Source organism: Canis lupus, chromosome 10 (genome assembly GCF_048164855.1).
Source record: "Canis lupus baileyi chromosome 10, mCanLup2.hap1, whole genome shotgun sequence".
Taxonomy (NCBI): domain Eukaryota; kingdom Metazoa; phylum Chordata; class Mammalia; order Carnivora; family Canidae; genus Canis; species Canis lupus.
In genome coordinates, this window is record NC_132847.1 from 48,518,561 (window position 1) to 48,542,985 (window position 24,425).

The window sequence follows — 24,425 nt, forward strand, 5'->3', positions numbered from 1 at the left end:
TCAAAAAGTAACACTCTACACTGTAAAACTGATCGACTTTATTGGACGTTCCACTGGAAAAGGAAAAGAAATAAAACATATTCAGTAGCTGCAAAAATAATAGAGTTCTCATTCCTGGCAGGGAACACAGGTGGGATGATTATTAAATCCACAGAAATGTTCAGAGAATCTTAAATATAGGCAGTTCTAGATGTAGTGTGGTGATTCAGAACACAGACTCATTTCTCCATAGAAAGCCATGTTTCAGCTAAACTTCAGATGGGTTGCAAAGGCTTATTTGATTCATAAAGTAAATGAGCTATAGCAGCAACAATCCCATAGAACTTCTCACCATGTAGTTTTAGAGGCTCCCACTCAGGCCTCCACTCAGACATTGAGCACATCTCTCTGCCAAATGAGGGTGTGAATGGAGAAATTTACACGTCTAGATTCTCACACTTGCCAGGACACAATAAATGGAGTAGGCAGGAGAAAATAGTCTCTAGTGTCAGTGGGGAAATAATTAAAAAGAGAGTCCTAGAATCCTAACATTTTTAAAAATATTATTTATTTATTTACTCACGAGAGACACAGAGAGGCAGAGACATAGGCAGAAGGAAAAGCAGGCTTCCTGCAAGGAGCCTGATGTGGGACTCGATCCCAGACCCCGGAATCACGCCCTGAGCCAAAGGCAGATGCTCAACCACTAAGCCACTCAGGTGCCCCAAGAACCCTAACATTTTCAAAATTAGAGAGCACGTTTGATACAACACAGTACAATCTTCTCACTGAACAATGAAGAAATTAAGAAAGCTTGGGCGAGCAGTGAGTTCTATACAGTGTAACCTGCCCTGTAGGCCTGATGTTCAAGTGAACTTCTGCAGGCCTGGGGATGGGGTCTTGGGCATAGCTTGTGGTGGGGAGAGAAGACCAGCAAATTGATGCAGCACATGAAGAGGCCAGTGCAGTGGTCTGCACAGAGGAGAGCTCTTATTAAATAAATAAGAGCTCTTATTTTTATTAAGAATTAGATAAATAAATAAAAATGGGGACTAAATTGAGAAATTAAACAGATGCAATTGAGAAAGCAAGGCAGGAAACAGTGTGAAAAGCAGGTGAAGCTTTGAAATACGTACTCTGTTTCATTTGGGTTTTTCTTCCTCTCTGTTTCCCTTCCTTTACTTTTATCACAATTCAGGTGGGCTATCAGCACTTGTAGCTCATGGTCTCTGAGGAGGTACATGCCATGTGGAAAAGCACAGGTCCAGTTAATTCTTTCTGGCTTTTGTTTATCAATAGCCTGAATGCTTAGGAGAACTGAAAATGTCTGCTGATATTTGGAAGGATAGAAGAAGAAGGATAGGAAGGATAGAAAAAGCAGAGTGGAATAAACATTCAGGATGAAAAAGTTAGCCTCAGGCTGGCTGAAGAGAGGAGAGGTGTGGTAAGAGGACTGAGCACAGGTAGCCACTCACTGTCATCAGGTGTAGCAGCTCTGCAGAAGAATGACAAGGGACTGGAAGCCCTTGACACAGGACCTCAGCAACCAGCCCCAGTCAACAAGTCTGACTGCCGAACCTGCAGGAACTGCAAGGAGGAGATTTCAATATCTGGATAAACAAATGATTACTGTCCACATATCTTCTGCCTGTGACATCATGGTGTGCTATAAATCTGGGGACTGTGGCCCAACACTGAAGCACTGGGGAAAAATTCAAACTCTACCAATGACTTCAGTTAATATTTTTTCCAGACTATAGACATACAAATATAAGAATACCAATTGTATGAGCTATAAAAAGTAAATTTTGGCTTTCCTGAGATTGAGACTAAGATACATACCTAAAACACAAGGTTAACTTGCTCAGAAGGAGTGAATTTATAAATGTCTGATCTCCACCTCACCCTCTTAATACCTTTCTCAGAAGACAGTTGCTTTTAAATTAATTATTATTCTAAATGCAAATCTGATCATGCACACTGAAACTCTTCCTTGTCCTCAAGATAAATTCCACACTGCTCTGACTGGCTCTTCCTGAACTTCTCTGCATCAACTTCAAGGTCTATCTTTGCTCAGTCCCTCTTTCCTTTGTGCTGCAGGGATGTCCAATGACTGGCAAGCTGACAAACACAATTTGCATTCCCAATAGCACATGGCTTCACTGTCTTGAATGTCCTTCACTTACCTCTTATGCACCAGAGCCCCATCCTCCCCTGCCTGTCATTTCTTAACTCTGCCTAATGTGTGCTCAGCCATCAAACACAGACCTCAACTCTCCTGAAACTTGAAACTCTCACTTGAATTCCTAGGAAAGGGCTGTGTGGTCCTACTCTGCAACCCCATCTCATTCAGTGCTTATTGGTCCCCCAGCACAATGCTGGGCACAAAGTAGTACTCAGTAAATATTTATTGAATATATAAGTAACTCTTGCAAGTCAGCTATGTGACCTTGCATTCAAGACCCCTTTTCTGTAAGTAATCAAATAAAAGAATGATATTGACCATGTGATAAGATTTTGAACAGCAGAAAAATCATAAGAAACCATTGAAAATCATGGAAGAGGAGAACTGCAAAGGACGTGATGTGACCCCCAGCCAATCTTCCCCAACCCTTTTTCAAAGTAGAAGTAACTTTTATCTTATATCCCAGTAACTAACATGAAGCCAGTACACAGAAATGATGGAGGAGGGAAGCGAGGGAGGGATTTTAAGTTCCTGAGGTTAATTAGTGGAAGATTTAGGGCCAGGCTTCCCTCTCTCTGACCACTAGCTGAGCGCTCTTCTAGAAGCATTTAGGGATTCTTCACTCACCTGTGAGAAGAGGTTTCTTGGCAACATTATTCCACTGCTTTTCATTATATGTTGTTTTAGATTCAGAACACTTCTGTCATATGAATGTAGGCAATTAAATATTTTCCACATGAGCCATTCCCTCTTCTGGCAGAACTCAAATTGTTTAATAACATTGAGGAAGAGAAAAAAACCCTCCCGGAACTTCATTTTTCATGATAAATTAGATATTTGGTGATTTAGATTAAACTTGCAGTGGCAAATAAACTGCCACCACATCCCTAGACATATACACTATGGTATGGATGTCAGATCCTTTTTAGTAAGTTTTCAAAATGACTCTCAAATATGTAACGACATCATTCCAGATTAAATGACAGTTTTGAGCATGTGAAAACCCTAAGCAGCATTTATCGGAGTTAGAGACACTAATATAAAACAGTGAATAACCATGCCATGCTTAATTTGCTGTTCTTTTTCATTTCCCTGCAGACAGCTCAGTGTCTCTTTGCTGTTTAGAAGCGTGTTTTACAACACCTCCATGAGCATTTCTGTCTCCATCTGGGCAGGTATGATCCATTTTGCCTGCTACTGAGTTCTCATTGCCATCACACAGATTTGCAGTGCAAGGAGAGACCTGTTGTCCTGGCTTCCTTCTAATAAATGTGTTTTGCTATGATCTGGGGCTGCACTTCACATGCCTGTGCTTAACCACCTCATGTTCTGTCTGTGGCCACAGGTTCATATGGTGAAGCAAAGAAAAATGAGAACCCTTTTGGAGGCATAGCATAGTGTAAAATTGGTTTTCTAATTGTTTGGCTCCAAGTTAGGTTCAGGAAAAACACAGGGCTAGAATTTAACTGATTATCAAATATGGTATATCAGTCAATGATTTCAAATGTAAAATGTTTTTATGTTGAGGTAAAACTGATAAATGAGGCAAATATAAATCGAATAGGTGCTTTAAAAAAATAAAAGGTAGGAGGAACGCCTTGCAATCTAATTTTCATTGAGCAAGAATGAGTCATATTCAAGATATACTTATGAACATATACTCCTTGTTCCTACAGTCTTTTTTTTCCTTTCAGTTAGTTTTTTTTTTTTTTTCTTTTTGAAAGTAGGGGAGGGGCAAAAGGAGAGAGAATCTTAAGCAGGCTCCACGCCCAGCACAGAGCCCAATGCAGGGCTGAATCTCAGAAACCTGTGATGACCTGAGCTGAAATAAAAAATCAGACACTTAACTGACTGAACCATCCAGGTGCTACATTTTTCCCTTAATTTCTGATGTAGGGTAGTCCCTGGGGCCCATCATTATAATCATTCTTTTTCTCTATAACCTTTGTCCATCTGACTTAGTTCTAGAAAACAACTTCTATTCTATAGTAATCCAAATATCCACATTCTCCATTTTGTCTCCAGGAACAATGACTACCACTTATTGAGCACTTACTGTACTTAAGATACTGTGCCATGCATGTTACAGACATTATCTCATTTAATACTCAGAAAAATCCAATGACTTTCAAATCTTTACCTCTCTTCAAACTTCCTGAGTCCCAAAATATTTCCTCTAATTGTCTAACAAACTTCTCAAATGCAACCTTTCTCCAACTAAGCCAACAACCTCTCAAATGCAACCTTTCTCTAACACAGCATTTACTCTAAGTCAAGAACCAAGGACTTATTCTGGTCTCTTACTTCTCCCTCCTGACAACATCTTGTTACAAAGCTTCATGAATTGAGATTCTGGGGTTGCTCAGTGGTTAAGCATCTGCCTTGAGCTCAGGGCGTGATCCTGGAGTTCTGGGATCGAGTCCCACATTAGGCTCCCTGCATGGAGCCTGCTTCTCCCCCTGCTGGTCTCTGTATCTCATGAATAAATGAATAAAATCTTTAAAAAACAACAACAAAGCTTCATGAATGTACCACCTAGATACTTCTTAACTCTCATTTACTCCACATAAGAACTCTTTACTAATTCATGCATAGCTATTTCCAAGCATATTTCTTGTGTTAACAAATTTATTCCTTCTGTGTTCAGACATTGGGAAGATATGAGCAGGAGAAGACATGTCCATATATATGAAAGAAATCTGATGGGCTATAGAGTAGGTCCACAGGTGTAACTCAACTAATGTGAGTTCACTGGTGAGTTACAGATCAAGACTACACAAGGTAGAGTTGTCACACAAAGGAAACTTTATTTGAAGCAAATAGGCAATCGCAGGGAGAAGCTTCTAAAGCTCTGACTCTCAGAGAAGAAGTGAATGGGTTCTTTTGATTTAGGGTTAGGATGAATATTCAGAAAAGGGGATTTAGTCATCACATGAAAAGGTGAGCATAAGCTGCTCAGTCCTAGTTAGAAAATAAGCCTATACAGGCATCCTACCTCATGTTAATGAAGTTTGTACTCTTCTTAGGGTGTGGACTTTAACAATATAATGAAGAAAAGTAACAAACAGATGGCAAAGAAGAAGGGGCTATGAGCAGGCTGTCAGAGCCAGTATAAACTGGATGGGGTCTTGAGTTGGTAATCTCAAGTTAGGAATGAATGCAGGGCCTTTCTGACTTGAGACCATACTGGGAGATTTAACACTGATTTATTGTCTCTGATACAGTGAGGGTACTTCCTTGCCTGGTTGAAACTGTTAATTTTTGCATTGCTTTTGTTCCCTTAAAATCTTTACTAAAGTTTTTGTTTGTTTGTGGTGTTTTTTGTTGCTGTTGTTGTTTTTAATTCTGACATCTCCTAGGAAGCTCTGCAAGAAGTATCCTTGGACAAATAGGGCATAGATCACAGAAAATAGCTGGGGGCCTTAACTTACTTCTCTTTCTTCTTCTGGAAATTCCAAACTCTTTCTGCTTATATAGGCAGGCACCAATGATTTTATGAAGATATAGAAATATCCTGGGGAAAGGAAAGAGGAAGACTGACAGGATTGTGAAAATTTGGGGAGAAAAGATACATTTAGCTATGTGAAAATGCTGTTTAATAAGTCACTAACCTTGGTTACTGAAACGTTTTATTTCTCTTTGAATCATTTTTGGTCCGCACATGACTTTCAACTCCTATTACATTGCTTTATGCTGATCAACATGGCTGTCTTTCAAGAGAACATTATCCTTCAGCAAAAAAAGAACCAAAAGGCAGTATGCCCAGATAGTGGCAATCATTTGCAAATAGACAAGCTAATGAGTCTCTCAGAAAGAGCCTCTAAATGACTAATATGAGCTAGGAAGGTCCATCAGATAAATGCCTATTTTTGTGCATCTTCTTTAATTGACTTTGACTGACAAGTTGACTAATAACTTTGATGTCAAGGGCTTATGTCTTTTCCATTCTGTCACAAGCTGTAAACAAATTCATGCTGAGTATGATAAAAATGAAACTTTCTGTGTTAAAGGAGAAAGGAATACTTTCAATTGCTAAAAAAAATTCAGGTATATTTTATTCTAGATATTTATATTTGGTATTGCACTGTACATACACTTTTATACATTTAAAAAACTTCCTGTTAGCTTTGTTCTTTGAAACAAAGAAAAGGATAAAAAGGTAAAACAATAAAAGTAAAACAAGAAAGAGTTCAATTTATTTTGAATTCAATTTAAACTTTACAGCATGATATTTATATGTCTTAATCTAAAATTGCTTCAATTTCCCCAGTTCTACAAGGGGTGATTCAATTTCAGATTAATTCAGATTGTCTCAGTAATAGAGCTATTGTCTGCTAAATAAATCCATCATGATAACAATGCTGTCCATTTAAAGTAGAATGTTCTCTGTTTTCTGAGATCTGAGGTTTGATACTGGTTTTGATTTTGCTAAAGAATAATAACATTGCTTTATAATTCTTACTTTAAGAGAAACTATGTCAAAATCCCAAAGAATGATATCATCAATACTGGTCTTGAGCTTTTATTTTAAAATACTTTTTTTTCTCAAATTAAATACAAAAAATACAAAAGAGGATATGTATGTATTTGTGACCTACAAATTCCTAGGAGATATTTTCAGCAACTGATGTTAAGGAAGGGATTAACACCTTAATCATGATAAAGGATTTTCATTTTTCAAATTTCTCAATACCTTTACAATTATGAAGACATTCAGATGGGATAACAGCATGATTTTTTTTAATCCTTACTAGTGATCTCAAACAGAACTGTCAAACCATTATGTGCTAAAAAGTGCTCATAGTGCATTACTCTGTTATTTGACCTATTTTTTTTTCTTATTACATTTTGTGGCTCTCCTACAGTTAAGATATAGAAAGAGATTTAGAATGAGATAGTGAGGAAGAAGCAGCATAAAAGTTAAATAACGATATATGATAAGGCTTGATGTATACAAACACTTGGAATTTTTTTGTTATGTTTACATACAAAGTAGGAATGCTTAAATTCTTAATATTAATGATGAGGATCAAAATATGCATAGTGAGGATTCTGTTCACATTCATTTGGTAAAAAACAATCAGCAGCTATATCTAAACCAACTTGACCAAGAAATATGTGTTCTGGATGCATAATGGGGTTAATTATAAGGTGTGTGTGTGTGAGCTTTAATCTTCATTAGTTTTAACATCTTTAAAAGTTGTTTCTGGTTGTTAAGCTTATCTGATTACTTTATAATAAAGTTGTTCACCAGAAATCGAAATCTTTGACTCTGGTTAGAAAAACTTCTGTTAAAATAAAGTTCAAAAAAAGCTATAGTTTTATAAGGAAAAGAGACACTGGTAGACTTTATTAGAAAAACAACAAAGTACTACATTCTAGTAGCTAATTAAAATGTACAAAAATAGAATCCTATTAGACAAAATAAGTATTTTGTTCTACAAAGATAGATAGCAAAGCAGAAAAAGGTATGAACTCAACATGAATAAAATTAATATTAAGACCAATAAATTTCTTTCATGGTTCAGTCCTTTATTCAATACAAATAAGTTTACACAATATTTCTATTAATATCCTTCAGGGGTAGAAATTCAGTGAAATCATTAGGAAACTAATCTTCTTTCACCACCTGAAAAGAATGCTTACATTAAAGCCTTAAGTTCATACCCTTTTTCTAATGACAAGTCAGCAGTCAGAACAAAAGCTATATGTGAGAATTCTGAAGGAAGGTACTTTGACAATGGTGTTGTGATGTCTTGAGACAAGTCTTGTGAAAAGTCAGTGATTTGAGTGGACAAAATAAGTCACAAAAATATGATAGTGACGCTGATGAGGATATTCATAACTTGAGTGCATATAATGTGTTTGCTTGTCATTTTATTTAAACCAGGCAAATAATCCTCTGAAGAGGGCAGCATACATATCATTATCACTTAATGAATGATGAGACTGAAGCTTAGAGAAGTTAAGCCCTTTGCAGATGGTGAAATGGAGCTATATTATTGTGGAAAATCAATGAGCTCTCCACTGCGTGGGAATACAGGGACTTTCCTATTTGGCCTGAACTACTTTTTCTATAAAATAGTGATAACAATAACTATCATCAAGGCTTTTTGAGTGTATTAGTGAGATAATGTATATATAGGGCTTGATATATGGTTAACAATACTACTAATAGGGAATCCCTGGATGGCTCAGTGGTTTGGCACCTGCCTTCGGCCCAGGGCATGATCCTGGAGACCCGGGATCGAGTCCTGCATCGGGCTCCCTGCATGGAGCCTGCTTCTCCCTCTGCTTCTCCCTCTGCTTCTGTCTCTGCCTCTCTCTCTCTCTCTGTCTCTCATGAATAAATAAATGAAATCTTTAAAAAATAATACTATTTTTATTATTATCACATAACTAATCAGTTATATTTAAACACATTGTATTGGTCAGCTGGGGCTGCTGTAACAAAATACCAGAGTTGAGGTGGCTTAATAGAAATTCATTTTCTTATAGTTCTGGAGGCTAGAAATCCAAGACCAAGGTTCTGACAGATTTGGTTTCTGATAAGAGCTTGTTTTCCTAGCTTACAGACTGGCACCTTTTCTCCCTGTGTCCTCACATAGCATTTCTTTGTGGATACATACTCCTGGTGTCTCTTCTTTTAAGAACACCATTCCTATTTGGATTAGGACCCTATCCTTGTGACTTCCATTAACCTTAGTCACTTCCTTAAGGATCTATCTGTATATATGGTCACATTGAGAATTAGAGCTTCAACTTATGAATTTGGAAGGAATGTGTTCAGTCCATAACATTCTGTTTTCTAGCCCCTAAAATTCATATCCTTCTGGAGCACAATACATTCATTCCATCCCAACAGCCCCCAAAGTCTTAACCCATCACAGATCTCAGGAAGAAATTAAACCACCAAATAGGGATTGTTTAATAGCAGGACACTGTGATCTGTCATATTTATTTAAGGCCAACTTATATTTAAAGTCAACAAACTATTTTTTTCATTATTTTCCTTTACTTATCTAATTTCAACAAATTTCATCTATGTAGCTGTATATTCCTTTCACAGTTGCCTGGGAACACATGTGGTGCAGAAAGAGTGACCATGCAGTGAGTAAGGAGGAGTGCCTTATGGCCTGCAGTTAGAAGGCTAGACTCTAAGATGCTGAGAGTGAAGAAATAGTCATTCACTCTTCCCTTTGCTGGGACCTCTCTCAAAGACCAACTACTCCATTTGCCATGGAGGTTGATGTCATTTTTCACAAACTGGCTTCCCCAGACACCAACATCCTATTATAAAGCCTCTATTTTCCAGACATGCAAAAGGACTTCCCACTACTGCTTATGCCATGTTCCTTCATTCCCCTGGGCTGCATTGCTTTTTCATATAATTGACTATGGGTTTAATGTTCTCTAAAGGTCTCTTCTCTGCCTGAAAAGACCCATACTTTCAACCCCAGATAAATGGTATCTCCTTTACATAGTCTTCCCTGATATCTTTAGGCAAAGGTAATTACTTCCCCAACGATACCTTCATAGAATTGTTACTGTGGTAACATAAGTAGTTATTAGTTTATAGGTTTGCTTCTCTCACTCACATGTGAGTTCTTGAGAGCAAAGTTTCTATCTTATTAATTTCTCTATCTTCAAGGCTAAATACAGTACCCGGTATATTGAAGATACTTAATAAATGTGTGTTGGATAATGAATGAATGACTGCAGTACATTTCTATCCCTACCTTTTTGAATTCTGAGCTAAAAGCTGGTATTTATCTTTATTAAGACCTGCAGTCCTCTACAACCCATCTAGATTCAGAAATAGAATAATAAATAGACCAACTTCTACTTTAGTCATTTTAAGAATTAAGCTTTATTAATGGGGCCCAGCATTCTTTGTGCCTGTGTTTTAGCTGTCAACAGTTTATAAAAGTCAACATTCTTCATTCTGCATAAGTAAATCAATAAGGATTATAAAAATCATTAATGAAATACTGTGTTACATTTTATAATTTCTTCATTCCTTTGTGTCTGCCTATACCTTTGGTCATCTTCTTCCACTCTATACAATTACTGATGACTGCAGTTTCAAAATCTTACATGATTCTGGTTAGCTATATGCCCAAACTATGTTTTGTCCTTCCTAAATACGTAAGTAGACTATTTTTCACAGTCTCCACTGTATTGGTGAGTTCTGGCTAATGGAACCTGAGTAAAAGCTTGATCCACCACTTCTGAGACTGGTCCACAAAAAAAATCCCTGTGTGTTTTCTTTATGTCTTTTCCCCTTCTACCAGCTAAATGAAACAAAATATGGTGATTTTGAAAGTCATATTTTGAAAACAGCAAGCCACAAGACAGAAGGGCCCAGATCTTTGAATATCTACTTAAATAAGAGTTGATCATGTACCAGCCACCTTATTTTTTACTTAAATGACTAAGAAATAAGATTCTATTGTGCTTAAGCTATTAAATATCTTAGGGTTTGTTTGTCATTGAAGCTAGTATTATCTTATCTAACAGTTGTTTTATTTTGGTTATATGCCATGACATTTAACAAGATTGCAGTGGCTAATGAAATCATAAAACAGGCCCTAAAACTTTGTATGTGTACATGTGCAAGAAACAGGAATAAGGAAGGCGGTTTGTAAAACTCTGGCCAGTGACTGCTATAACTATGAAGGATTGCTGACAGACCCTCCATTACTGCAGATTGCCTCTATTTAACAGGCAGTTCTCAATGCAGCCTGTGCTCCTGCTGTTTGCAAAACTTACTTTGAATATACAATGCCAATTATAGGGACTGCACATGTCAAAATTTTGACAGGTGTCTAGAGAGTTATGCAATTAATTTTATTTATGCACTTCCTGCTTTAAATGTCCCTGAAAAGAAGAAAATTGACTAATGCATCCTAAAAGGAACACTCCTATCTACATCTTCACCCCAAATTACCACCACTCTTCCTCTCCACATATAAGAGAAAGAGGGAGAGGGTGGGAGGAGAAAAGAAAGTGAAAAAAAAAAATACAGCTGAAGGGAAATAAGCTGATTTAGTAGTGGAGTTTAATATGGGATATAAAGTGGCAAAATTCTCTTGAAAATTTTCAGGCTAGTCATTAGCTGCAAAAGCTATTAAAAAAAAAAAAAAAAAAGATTGTGACCAATGCCAGAGAGGGCTGAGAGGCCTGACACTTCTTTTGAATTCTAAGACAGCAGGGAATTTATTAGCATCTAGATATACAGATTTAATTATGCTGCAATCACAATTTTACTGTCATTCTTCAAAATTGAGAAGTAACAGGCTCTCCTCGTATTCCTTTCTCAATGATTGTGTGATATAGCTCCGAGCAATATATAATGACAATACAACAAGTACCTCCTTGGCATTTACATGATAATGATACTATGCAGTTAAATTATCTAATACTGTGTGATAAGCCCAGTCAAGTTAAAGTTCACTAAATCAGAAAGTAAATCTTCAAAATTAGACAAATACTTATACATATGATAGTATAATTGCTCGCATGTTCTCAAGAAAAATCTAAACCTCTTATATTGCTTTTTTACAGTAGGATAAACTCATTTATTTCACTTATTTATTCACTCACCTGATACATAGGTCCTGAAACCTCTTATATGCATCACATTTTAAAACTCAGATAAATTAGTGACCTATGTAATACCTATTAATTTCTTCAATGAAAAAAAAATGAAGGTAAATCAACAGAATAATAGCATTGTAAAACACTTGGGTGATATTTATCTTCTAAGAGTTGATACTAATGTTTGAATTATCCAAAAGGCAAATATCCTAGAATATCAAGAAAAAGCCTTAAAATGCTTAGAGGTAGAGAGTGATGAAGACTTGGGGATATGTCTCCTCCTACCCTCCCTCAGCAGCTGCCACAAAAAGCAACTATACTTGGGAGGAGGTCTTCAAATGTATTTTCCTTGAAATAATTTTGAAAACACACACACACACACACACACACACACACATAAACACACATTTGTAAAGTTGACATCAAACACAACTTTAGCATATGTTTGTATAGTTCTAGAGCATGTAATTTTTGGGCTATTATATACTTGATATATGCTATAAATATATATTCCTTAAAACCTTAAAACTTTGGGTTTATAACTATTTAAAACTTCCATCTTCAAGAGGGAGTCTGAAAGAAGGTAAGGTAGATCAAGAAGGCTGACCAAGAAGGCTGATCAAGTGGCAGACAACAGGTAGGTTAAGACAATAACATTGACAAAGTTTTGCCACCTGAAAGAAATCAGGTGTTCCTCCTTTATTTGTTCCCTTTACTACTTACTTTTGCTTTCCTGGAACTGTCCCTCTGGAGGCTACAGTCTATTCTTGGATCTTCCCTTGGCTGATTATCATTGAGGTGTTTATTCCCAGGAGGGTATAGCCTGGGAGGTAATGCCAAGAGTGAGAAGCTTGCCTTTGTTTTGCAAAGTGAAAGAGGAGCATTTGTGAAGGGGTGGTGGAAAGCAGAACTGGCAGACCAGAAGTGGAATCTCATTTGGACCACTTTTAGGAAAGAGTCCATATGGAAGCTCAAGATTTGGAAGTTGTTTCCTTGAAAAACATCTGAATTTGTATATCATCTCTGCCACATAAGTTATAGTATAACTATAACTGAGAAGCAAGTGCTGAGAAGCAAGGGGAATAGTGATGGGGGATGGGGGTGGGGTACCAACTTGTGGATAGCATTCAATTACAAAAATAGCCAAAATTCAAAGAACTCTGCAGCAAGAATGCTGATCCTATGGGCTAGCACTTCAGAATACCTGAGTATGGATCCTTGTCCTTCTTCTGCCATTAACTAGCTGTGCCATCCTGGAATACATTATTTAATCTGTCTGAGACTGTTGCCTCATACTTCTACATCCAAATGAAGTAGAATTTCCATGAAACATTTTTTTTTTTACGTTCACCCCTTCTTCTTCCTCCAGTAATACTGAGCAATTTTCTGCCCTGCTCTCTACCCCTAAGACTTAAATCTTATACTACTACACTTACAAAGTATTTTGGTTTTTGTTTGTTTGTTTGTTTTTGTGGGGGCTTTTTTTTTTTTTTTTTTTACTAATTTTATTGATCTTTCCTCTTAGAGAGTGAGCAACTGACTTCTCCTTCACTTGGCCTGAAACATAATGCATGAAAGAAGAGCTAAGTAAATGTTTGCCAAGTGAATAACTAAAGTACAGTCATTCTACCAATACCTCAGTGGTTTAAGGGAATTAAATGAGATACTGTATGTAGAACATGGAGTTGAAAGTACCAGCAAGTATGATCAAAAATAGAAGAAGCATCAAGGGAGTGATACAGAATAATAATATACCACCATAGTAGTAGTACACAACCAACCATGAGATATTTTAAGTATGAGGCACATATTAAGCATGCACTCTGCTAGTAAGAAGGCACACAAACTACAGTATTCAGGGGCAAGATAAAGAGCCAAGGGATCTCAGGCAGGGTTCTTGACTGTCGATACAACCAGTGGTTGTAGGGAGCACGTAGGGAGCATTCTCTGTAGCAGAAATGTAACTAAAGAATAACTCAAGACTACATTATGGAGCTGAGAGAACACTGCATCCATAGGACACTAACGCTACTATGGAAATACTATAAATTTAAAATGTTCTCTAAAATAAAGGAGACAAATGTGAAGAAATAAAATTTAGTTTTGTCCTCTATGCAAATGAGGATAAACCAGATGAGGGGTTGAATAAAGGCAAAGGACAATGAAGAAAATCTTACAGTTGTGTGGATTTGAACACTATTATCTAGTTATCAGAAATCAAAAAGTCCACTTCATGGCGTCTGTATTTGGGTAGCCTGATATATTTTTTTTAAAGTTTACTTTGAATGTTTCTAAGCAGGGCCAGGACCTGAAGCTCTACTCAAGATTCATTATTATGGTCTCATATTTGCCTTCTTGACACTGGATGCATGAAAGATAGATGCCATAGCAAGGAGAGTTCAAAAAGTAACAATTATGTATTGTCCTGGAAGAAGTTCAACTGATAGAAAAACAAGGCTGGAGAAAGGTGGTCAGGAGAACAGTGTAAGGAATAAAATGGGCAAGGTGAGATGGTTTAAAGTCTAGATATACAATATCTGGGTAACCACTAGAGTGTTCTTTATTAAATATAGGGCCCTGTGCTTCTTTTAAGGCTATGATTGACTTCTCAAAGGAATCACAGTGTGTCAAGCATTCAATGGGTAACACATTTACAAAAAAGAATACATCAATTCATTAGGATATATATACCACCATGTATAATGGCTCAATGGCAATGGCTAAACAAGTGAAGCTTATTTATCTTCCACACAACATTCAGCACAGAAGCAATTCTAGACTGTTCTACTCTATAAATTAAGCCAGGAAACCTTCAAATAGTTGTCCTGGTCTGCATGATACAAGATATTCAGCAGACCATCCAATTATGCATTCATTTTCCAAGTTATTAGAGGAAGAAAGAGGAGAAGATACATATCCACCTCGTAAGGACATGACCAGGAAGTGGCACAAATTATTGTACTTCCTATTATATTGGCTAGAACTTTGACACACAGACAAACCTGGATACAAAGGAGACTAGAAACTTCATTCATATGAACACCATATGCCCAGCTATTGAACTTGGAAAAAAAAATCTCTCATAGTCATTTTAACTGAGAAAGGATATTCAAACACTCAGCAGAATTGATGAAAATCAGGAAGCACATTGGTGAAAAACAACAAGAATTTACAGAAGATATGTGAGACTTTTTTTTCAGAAAATTTCTGAGTAATTTACAGAGCAGATGAAATAAGTCTACTCTACTGATGCCTTTCAAAGTCTAACTCAGCAGGTGAGGGTGAATTAAGTGTTCATAAGCTTAAACAAACAAATACAGGCTGATTGTTCCCATACGTGCTTATGCTGTTGGCTGCCATAAAACAAAACCTTTCATGACTGAAAAATTGAATTATCTTAGGATTAATGAAGCAGGTGTATGGGATGCACACCTATATGGTGCCAAAAATGAGTCCTGGCCCTATCATTTCCTAACTTCATAAACTGATGAGACAGTAACTTCTATACATCTATTTTTATTAATCTGTAGAATGGTATTATTAAATACTGAGAAGTACTAGAATTAAGATTTGATAAACTAATGCATATGAAAACTACTGGTTATTAGAAGGTTTCCAATAAGCAGTAGCCAAATCAGAACCCCAGTTATTATTAACTAAGACACTATTTTGTTTATTTAACCCTTATTTGTTCTATCAACTTCTTATATGTCCATGGAATCAGAATCTTTACGAAGTCACCTATTGGCAAATAAGTGCAGAGAATTATTATGGAAGCTCAACTCTTTCTTAGTATTGTCTTAACTGTTACTTAGTGAAGTTGTTCATTTTGACCTACAACAATAATACTTCAGAATTAAGATTATGTAAAACTTAAAGTTTCAAGAAAGAAAAATAATAAGTCTTAGTTAATGGTATATGTCAGGATTGTTCTTGGCCTAAATAATAATGTATAAAATATGAGTTCTTCGGACCCAACCCAGACTGTTCCATGGAAATAAGATCCTGACAACAGGGCAGCCCTGGTGGTGCAGTGGTTTAGCGCCGCCTGCAGCCCAGGGAGTGATCCTGGAGACCCTGGATTGAGTCCCACGTGGGGCTCTCTGCATGGAGCCTGCTTCTCCTTCTGCCTGTGTCTCTGCCTCTCATTCTCTCTCTGTGTCTCTATAAATTAATAAATAAAATCTTTAAAAATATATATATCTTATATATTTAATTAGCTCTCCAGTTATTGTGAACACTTAAAAGCTTGAGAACTATTGGCCTAGAAATGCAAGTATGAAAAATGGTATGATAAAGGCACACAACCAAACAGGTGATACGAACAAACCTTAAGATAAAAGTCTGTTTTCCTTGGCCTCAAAATTAGCAAATAAAATGCTTAGTGTCTAGGCACTTTAAGTTCAGAGTGAGGCTTCCTCCTAAGTCACTTCAATCCTTTGAATCAATTCTGTCCTTATTCTGGAAGATCCTAAAAAGTTGTTGATGAATGTTAGGGTGTTCACATGTTAATCAAACCTCTTAGCAGATCTACATATATAGCTACCTTGTAAGTTCATAAGCAATGTTCCAAGTAGTAGTTAATGTACACATATTCTTTGTAATCCTTAAATGTCTGCAATGTAACTGTTATGATTCTCTCATTATGAGGAGAATACTGAGATTAAAAGAGGATAACTCACTATCTTACAGTTAGAAAGCAGGAAGCCAATATAGGGTTATTTCAGAGAAAAAAAGCAAAGAGAAACAGGCCATAAGCAACAAAAATACTATCCACAAGAACAACAAAAACTTTTTAACCCAGTCCAAAGCTGGATGTAAAGTAGAAAGTTGAGATTGTTTGCTTAGGAGTTTCCGTCTAAATGCAAAACTCCTGAATGGAGAAGTAATGCAGTATAGGAAGGACATGGACAATTTTGCAGGTGTTTTCAGAAAGCAAACTAACCAAGAATAGTTTAAGACTGGCTTAGAATACCTTCCCATGGTGCTCTGGGGGGAGGCTTGGTCTATTTATGCTGGAGATTCTAGCCTCATATCTTCATTGCATTCTTTAATTTTATAGGCTTTTACTGCACCATCAAAAAGTGAAAACACATTGGGACTTGAGGATGGTTGAAGGGTACTTCTCAGAATATCACATTGAAAATTGGCTTTTTTTTTTTTCCCATTTCACAACACAGAGTTAAAATGTAATCTTCAAATGCAGGCATGGTACCTGCTCCCACAGAAATGCTACTGATCATTACCAATAGAGAAGCAAGACTCAGTAAGCAGGAAGGCCACCTAGAGAATGCTTTACAGCCTCCCAAGGTGTCAGTCACTGTTGAATAACCCAAGCAAATCAGACTTACAGGGACACAGTGGTTATCTGGTTTGCAATCACTAGAGGAAATTCGTTTGAAAACGTTCAGGTAGGATTGTTAGATCAACTAATCTAATGACTCTTTTGAGTCACTAGAACAAAATAGCTTGTGTTCTGCCATTTATAAATGAATGCACCTAAATTATACTGGAATTTTGAAGTTTTCAATCAGCAATCTGAAACTGCCCCAAATAAATGTCTTCTACAAGAATAAAATACACTTGAGCCTAAATTTATGTAATGTGGAATGGAGAGAACCTTTCACATAAACATTTATTTAATTACAAATCGTCATGGATAGATAATAACAAAATAATGGCTTATATTTTAATAGCTGTTACATCATTAGGTCTTTGATAAGGCTTATGTTATTGAATATATATTTTTGTGCCAGACAGAATTGTAGATGCTTTCCATATATTATGTCTTATTTCAGTGGAATCGCATAACAACCTCATGATATAAGTAAAAAAAGGAAATGAAACTCAAGTTATTTGAGTTATATGCCAGTTAGCTATAAAGAAAGAATTAGTACTAGTTCCGTTAAACTATGTAATCAGCCATGACAGGGTATTTGTAGAGGGGAAGCTTACCAAGATTTTCATTTTATAGGAAAGGTAAATGGGAAAATTATAGAACATATTTTCCTATGTCAGGTTTTCTATAACTTGCGATTTCTTTGAAACACCATCATCTATGTAATTACTCAACAACTTACAAAAATCTTTCTATTTTCAAGAGTAACAAAACTATAAAGGAAATTCCTTCACACTGGCTTCCTATTTGAGAGAAGGCAATTACAACTCTTTTTTAAATTACATTTTAAAACTTTAGGGTATTTTCCTAAACCTATATTAATTCTTTGGCTCCTCACCTGACAAAATGCTAGGGGCAGCATGGCAGGAGAAAGAGTAGAGCATGCAGTAAAGTCACTCTTGTTCCATTTACTAGTGACATGATCTTGGACAAAGTTTTACTTTCTCTGTACTTCCATTTTCCACATCTGTACTGTGAGGGTAATAATATCTATTCTTGGAGCTGTTGTGTTGACATACTAACATAAATAATGTGCATATACATAATGAGAAATTAATAATAATAAATTTGAGTTCCTTATCGTATCCCACTTCTCTTAAGAATGATTATTGCATGCAAAATAATACAAAAAAAGAGATATTTTTGAATCTCAAACTTGTGCATTGAGTTATAAAACTTTTTAATATTTTATTTACACATCATACATACATACACAAGCACACTTCTCATCACATTCTCCAAAGGCCAACATATTAAGAATCATTTCATCTTACCAAAACATGAAGCAATTTCAACGTGGATGTTCCAACTTCATTAGGGATACTTCACATATAAGAGTTCTACATCTTGAAACCATCTCCAACAGATTAGATTCCCTATGTGAAATGAAACAAAAACTCTTGGGAACATAGAAGAAAATTTAACTCTTTCCAAAAGTACTCATTTCAAATTCCTTGTGTTATTTTCCATCTGACTGCTTTTGCTCTAATTCTGAAAAAAAAAAAAATCACGTATGTATTTCCAAGCTGTATATCTACAATTCCATCTGATGTACCCGTCTCTGATGACACTATTCCTTGTATTTTCAGATAATGAATTTCATCACATTTGTTTTTGTGAGTGAGTATTTTTAAATAGACATTAGAAAATAATAATTAGGGTGTAAAGACAATTTCCACATCAAAATGAGTATTTTCAGTCATCTGTTTCAAAATCAATGATCTAACTATCAGTATAAAGCATGTAGATGAAAGAAAGTCTGAGACCCAACAAGTTGTAGCAAGCATTTCAGAGAAAGAAAAATAAATTGAATATCAGGACTTTTTTCTTCTTAGGATGCTTGTAGAGGTCCTTTTAAAAAATGAATGCAAAAAATAAAATCATCATATGATTTTGAAACATATTTATTCACTACCTTTAATCACTTTAATTATTATGAAAAACATAGTTTCATATATATGTTCACTATATATATTCATATTCTAGCCTTGACAATTTTGCAAACTGAGACCTCATTCATAAATTTCCCAGGTATGCTCTCTTGCAAAGATTTAGTAATTTTAATGATTGTTATTCTTAGCTCTCTCTCTCTGTCTTTCTCTTTCCCTCTCTCTTACACACACACACAAACCTTAGAAGTCAAATTTATTGCAAAAAATTATACTGCAATCACACAGAATACAATGAAATCACATTTATTCATCAGCCCAAGTCTATTCCTTTAATAGCTATGTTGGTTTCATTACAATAGAATCCTCTACAAAAAAGTTAAATAAAATCTTGGTTATGCAAATCACACTAACGAAAACACTGAAAACCTGATTGTGTGAAACGTCTTAAGCTTAAGGAGGCATGTCAGAGTGATCAATTTTAAATTAGTCACTTTAAAACACATTCTGTTGCTTCACTCTCCTGGCGGCTTCCCGGATTTCTATTTCTGCAAAAACAGTAATTACAATTGTACTGGATGGCACAAATGAGTCTCTCTTCCCGAAAACTAGATATGAAAATGAGTCCACTGGGTTCACCAAAGTCCTCACAAGAGGACTTGAGATGTCACTCTTAATAGGTTCACTTCAGGTACAGACTTTAAACAAAGAGGGCTGCTCTAATTTCCCTCACAAAAGAGTCTAGGTAGGCATTCTGTCCATTTTTAAGCTACTATCTTCTAGCCCCCAAACCAGCTTCTATATTCTGCATTGAGATTTTGGGGCTCGGTCTCTGCACACCACATTTCTCTGTTGCTAGCTGGCTTCCTGTTAGGTTCTGCAATAGAGGGCACTGGAGAGAGATTAACGGGCAGGAAGGAGAAAGGGGAAAAAAGACTTATTCCTTCATGTTCATGGCTGTCAAGTACTGTCTTAGGAATCATCTTTATACTGTGTTAGCAGAAATCAGTTTCTGTCTACAGACTTTTGAGCTCTTGCAGAACCAGTTCATTCTGCATCTCAGAGGTGCCAGCACTGGGCTGCTGGCATCCTCTCCTGAGTTCTTGAGTTTGACTGCCTATAGTTCTCCACTGGAGCTCCCCAAAATCCAATACTGGCTGCAGAGCACCACCTCCAAGGGTGGCCCTCAGAATTGCAGGGTCCCTCTCCTAGGCTTCTCATATCCTGATTTTTTCCTTTGATTTCCCAAACCCTAGGGGTGGAGCTGCTTCCTATAGCCACATTCCCGTATAACCACAGGGCCTCCTTTTGCCTCTTCATATTCTCCAACAGCTATCCAAACTATTTTTATATTACATTTTTCTTTATTAAAAAACAGCAGGTATTGGGGTGCCTGGGTGGCTCAGTCAGTTACGTGTCTGCCTTTGGCTCAGATCATGATCCCAGAATCCTGGGATCGTGCCCCACATCTGGCTCCCTGCTCAATGGGGAATTTGCTTCTCCCTCTCTCTCTCTCTTTCTGCCCTTCCCCTGGCTCTCTCTCTCTCTCTCTCTCTCCCTCTCTCAAATAAATAGAATCTTTTAAAAAAAAAACAAGTGTTGGGGTACCTGGGTGCCTCAGTCCCTTAAGCATCAGACTCTTGGTTTTGGCTGAGGTAATGATCTTGTGGGTCTTGGCATCGAGTGTCACTACAGGCTCTGTGCTCAGTAAGGAGTCTGCTTGAAGATTGTCTCCCTCTGCCCTGCCCTACTTGTGTGTGTGCATTCTCTCTCTCTCTAAAACAAATACATAAATCTTTAAAAAAAAAAAAAAAAAAAAAACAGGTGTAGTTTGTTTTCCTGACTGTTGAAAGTATGTTTTATTTTTAGTTTGTAAGGGGGGTGGAGAAAGGGAAAAGAGAAAGAATGAAGAACCTAACATCCTTTGAGATACTTTCCATTTATAGTATTATTTAATATCCAAAAAGGCCCATAAAACAGGTATCACTATTTACATTAATAAAAAGAGTGATAATATTTATTGAGTTGCTACAATGTGTTGTATCTTAACATATATATTCATTCATTTAATAACCAAACTTTTTGAAAAGAGGGTACATAGGATCTATTTTATGAATGGAGAATTGAAGCTGAAAACAAATTCTAAGTCACATTTTAGATATCTAATGAGCCCTAGAACTATAATGTGAACAGTGTGCCTGAACCCCAAGCCAATGGCACAGTTAAGCACATCTTCAAATTACTGATAGTTTAATTACATAGTACAAAAATATACATTTGTTAATATTACTACCAATCTCATCAGAAAATTCCTTAAGTATTGAGAAGTTGTCAAGTGTGGCATGGCATAGGAAAAATTTTCAAAAATTTTAATTTTCAATTGAAAGTTCTAATTTGTTAATTAGCAACAAATAGAAATACAAAATGATTGCTTTCCTTGAAGTGACAAGGACACTTTATTTTTGAGAAATATATACCAAATACCCAAGTCTCAATAACTCTAGTTTTACTATAAGTCAAATTCTCATGTTAAAATGATGTTAAGTGAAAAACTGGTTAGTTCAGCTTGCAATTCAACCCATCACACAAGTCCTTTTGCTTGAGACAACACATACTTCAGTTTGCAGCAAAAGTGACTTATGCATACTTCACATGCGAACACACAGAATATTAAAAATATATTTTATTCAGAGGGTGTTATGAAAATAATAACCTATACTACTTCATCAAGTATACCATTAGGGGAACTGGCTCCCCCGCTGCCCTCCCCCTTTTTTAAAAGATTTTTATTTATTTGAAAGAGGGAAGGAGAGAGAAAAAGCAAGAGAGCACAAGCAGGGGAAGTGGAAAAGGCAGAGGGAGAACCAGACTCCCCACTGAGCAGGGCCACTCTCCCTTTTTAAAGGATTTATTTATTTATTTGAAAGAGGGAGAGAAAGAGAAAGCAGTGGGTGGGGCAGAAGGAGAATGAGAGAGAGACTCTCCCTCCAGCAGATTCCCCACTGAGCAGGGACCCTGCCATGGGGCTCCATCCCATGACCCTAAGATCATGACATGAGCCAAAAATCAAGAGTCAGACATTTAACTCACTCAGGGGCCTCCCCCCCCACACCTTTTTTTCCTATAAATACATGACAGTAAAAAAAAAAAAAAAAGACTACTCTAAAGTTTGATGTTACCACCTAGAATTGTGTTCAGATTCCACCAACTTTACCTACCACTGCCTTTGTACCAACAGTGCAATTGTCAGTACACTGAAAAAATAAACAATATCTTTGTTTTCTTTTTTAAACAGTTTTCTCTAAGCAGACCATCTAAAAATTATCTTGGGAAGTTCAGAGTCCAAAGTTTTGAGAACCACTTACCAAACAGTGAGGTAGAAACAATAACTGAAGTGTTAGACTACTTCTAAGAATTCAAGTATAGAATCCGTCTTTTAGCCTAGTGTGGACATACCCCTCCCTCTTCATTCTGTGACATCACTATAGTGAGTTATAATGTGTTTAACCTAAAACAACTGGATTAAAATAACTGATCTGGGACAAAGGATATGGTCTTGCCCCAGTATGGAATCCTGATGATGACTGCCTATTAGCACAATTTTTTACCCAAAGCTGGGACTCTGATGACTCCTGCCTAACCAATGTCAGGAATTTTAGGTTAGCTAAGAGAAGAAGAAAACAAGGGAAATTGAAAAAGATAGAGACTGAGAAAAAGAAAACAGAGAGACTGACAGAGGACAGGAAATAGAGACAGAGATAGACAAATATACTGAAAGAAGGAGGGAGGTAGGGAAACAGTCGAGAGGTATAATGACAGACAAAAGGAAGGAAGGAGTGGCAAAGAGAAAGAGAGAGTCAAGAACAAGAGAAGGAGAGTAGAATATTGTATTCGTGTGCCAAAAAGGAAAGAGAATAATCTTTGCTTTGACATAGTTTCCAAACAGTCCCAGTTACCAAGATTTTATTTTCCTCTCATGAGAGGTTGATTAATGTGGAGGTACGTAGATGTGTGCTTGTGTGTGTACAATGAAGGATTTTGCCCTTCCCTTCTGCCATGATCTGCCATGACTGACTCTTACTGGAGGTAGTGAGGGGTGCCTTGCACTGAGAGAAGACTGATCCTTGCATCTGCAGTATATGGAGGAGGGGTCCTGGTGCCTGAGATGTATTGTTGATGCTTTAACTTTGTCGTTTGTACTCTCAAGTTGAAAGGCCTAGAGGAACTCAGCTTATATAAACAGAAAGAGACTTTAATATATACTTTTCCCTCTAACCATAATAGTGTGTCACTTCTTGTGTTTGAGATAAAGAAAGCATTAATTCTTCTTAATCTGAACTGTCATTGGTCCTCAACCACACAGTATTCATATCCAGATTCCTAAACACACAGTAAAGATCCACTTGGCATTTAAATACAAAATTAAAAACCAGCTAATTTCTAAAAATACCACTGTTGCAAAATACAAGGAGAGACACAATTATATTCATTGCAAGTGAAAATTAAAGCAATAAATCTAAAAAATGAAATGACCCTCTGAACACTATCAGTGTTCACACTGAATAAGATTTCATTCACACACATGAATATGATCAGGTCTCTGATCAGTCAATGGCAAAACAATGGGAGTTCTGGGCTGCTCTTCTCCACCATGGAAACAAAAGGGGTTTTGGCGTCAGGTACCAGCGGAGGCAGCACAAGCTGTATGGGGCTCTATGTAACATAGGGTGGAGGGGGAGAAAAATGCGCTGGGAGCCAGAAAGGGCTGCCAGTACCAGCTGTTATGATACCAAACAGGAAGACGAGCTGTCCATGCATTCCTGCCAACTCTGGTGAGTTTTTAATACTTTCAGACTGGACTCTGACTTTCATTCAAGTAAAATGATAGGCTTTTGTCTTGACAGTAGCTTTGTTTCCTTCTCTGTTAAAGTGGTATAATCACAATGGTATTTCCCAAACTATTCAGCATAAGGATTGTGCACCAGAGGATACTAAAGCAAGTCATGTAGTGAAATTTGGGAAATGCTACATATTTTGTGTTTTTTTTTTAATTTTGTTTTTGTTTTGTTTTGTTTTGTTAAGATTCACAATCCCCTTGACAGAGCAACAGTTATGGGAATCTGACTATAATTAAAAAAAAAAAAAATTAACTAATTGTTCGACCACAGAATCCCCTCCCTTTTTTTCTAACCACATTGTTATCTCTTGGATAATAGCATTACCTTGGAACACAGTTTAAGAAATGCTGAACTTGGTGCTCTCTAAAACTCCTTATGACTCCAGGATTCTGTAATTCCAAGTAGAAGAGCTGTTTAATAAAGTAAGACCAAGTGGCAACATGGGGAATTGTCTCCTACAATAGCTCTAGCTGCCT

The 24,425-nt window shown here is 36.7% G+C and overlaps 1 protein-coding gene across 10 annotated transcripts in view; it reads right to left on the bottom strand.

Moving 5' to 3' along the window:
• LINGO2 (leucine rich repeat and Ig domain containing 2) overlaps positions 1-24,425 on the bottom strand; it is a 1,123,953-nt gene that overhangs the window by 885,323 nt on the left and 214,205 nt on the right. For 9 of the 10 annotated variants that reach the window (XM_072841608.1, XM_072841598.1, XM_072841609.1 and 6 more), the window contains one exon: positions 18,437-18,538. The exons of the other annotated variant lie outside the window; for it this stretch is intronic. The gene's annotated coding sequence lies outside the window, so the exon portion shown is untranslated. The remainder of the gene's footprint in view (positions 1-18,436; positions 18,539-24,425) is intronic. 10 annotated transcript variants of the gene reach the window in all.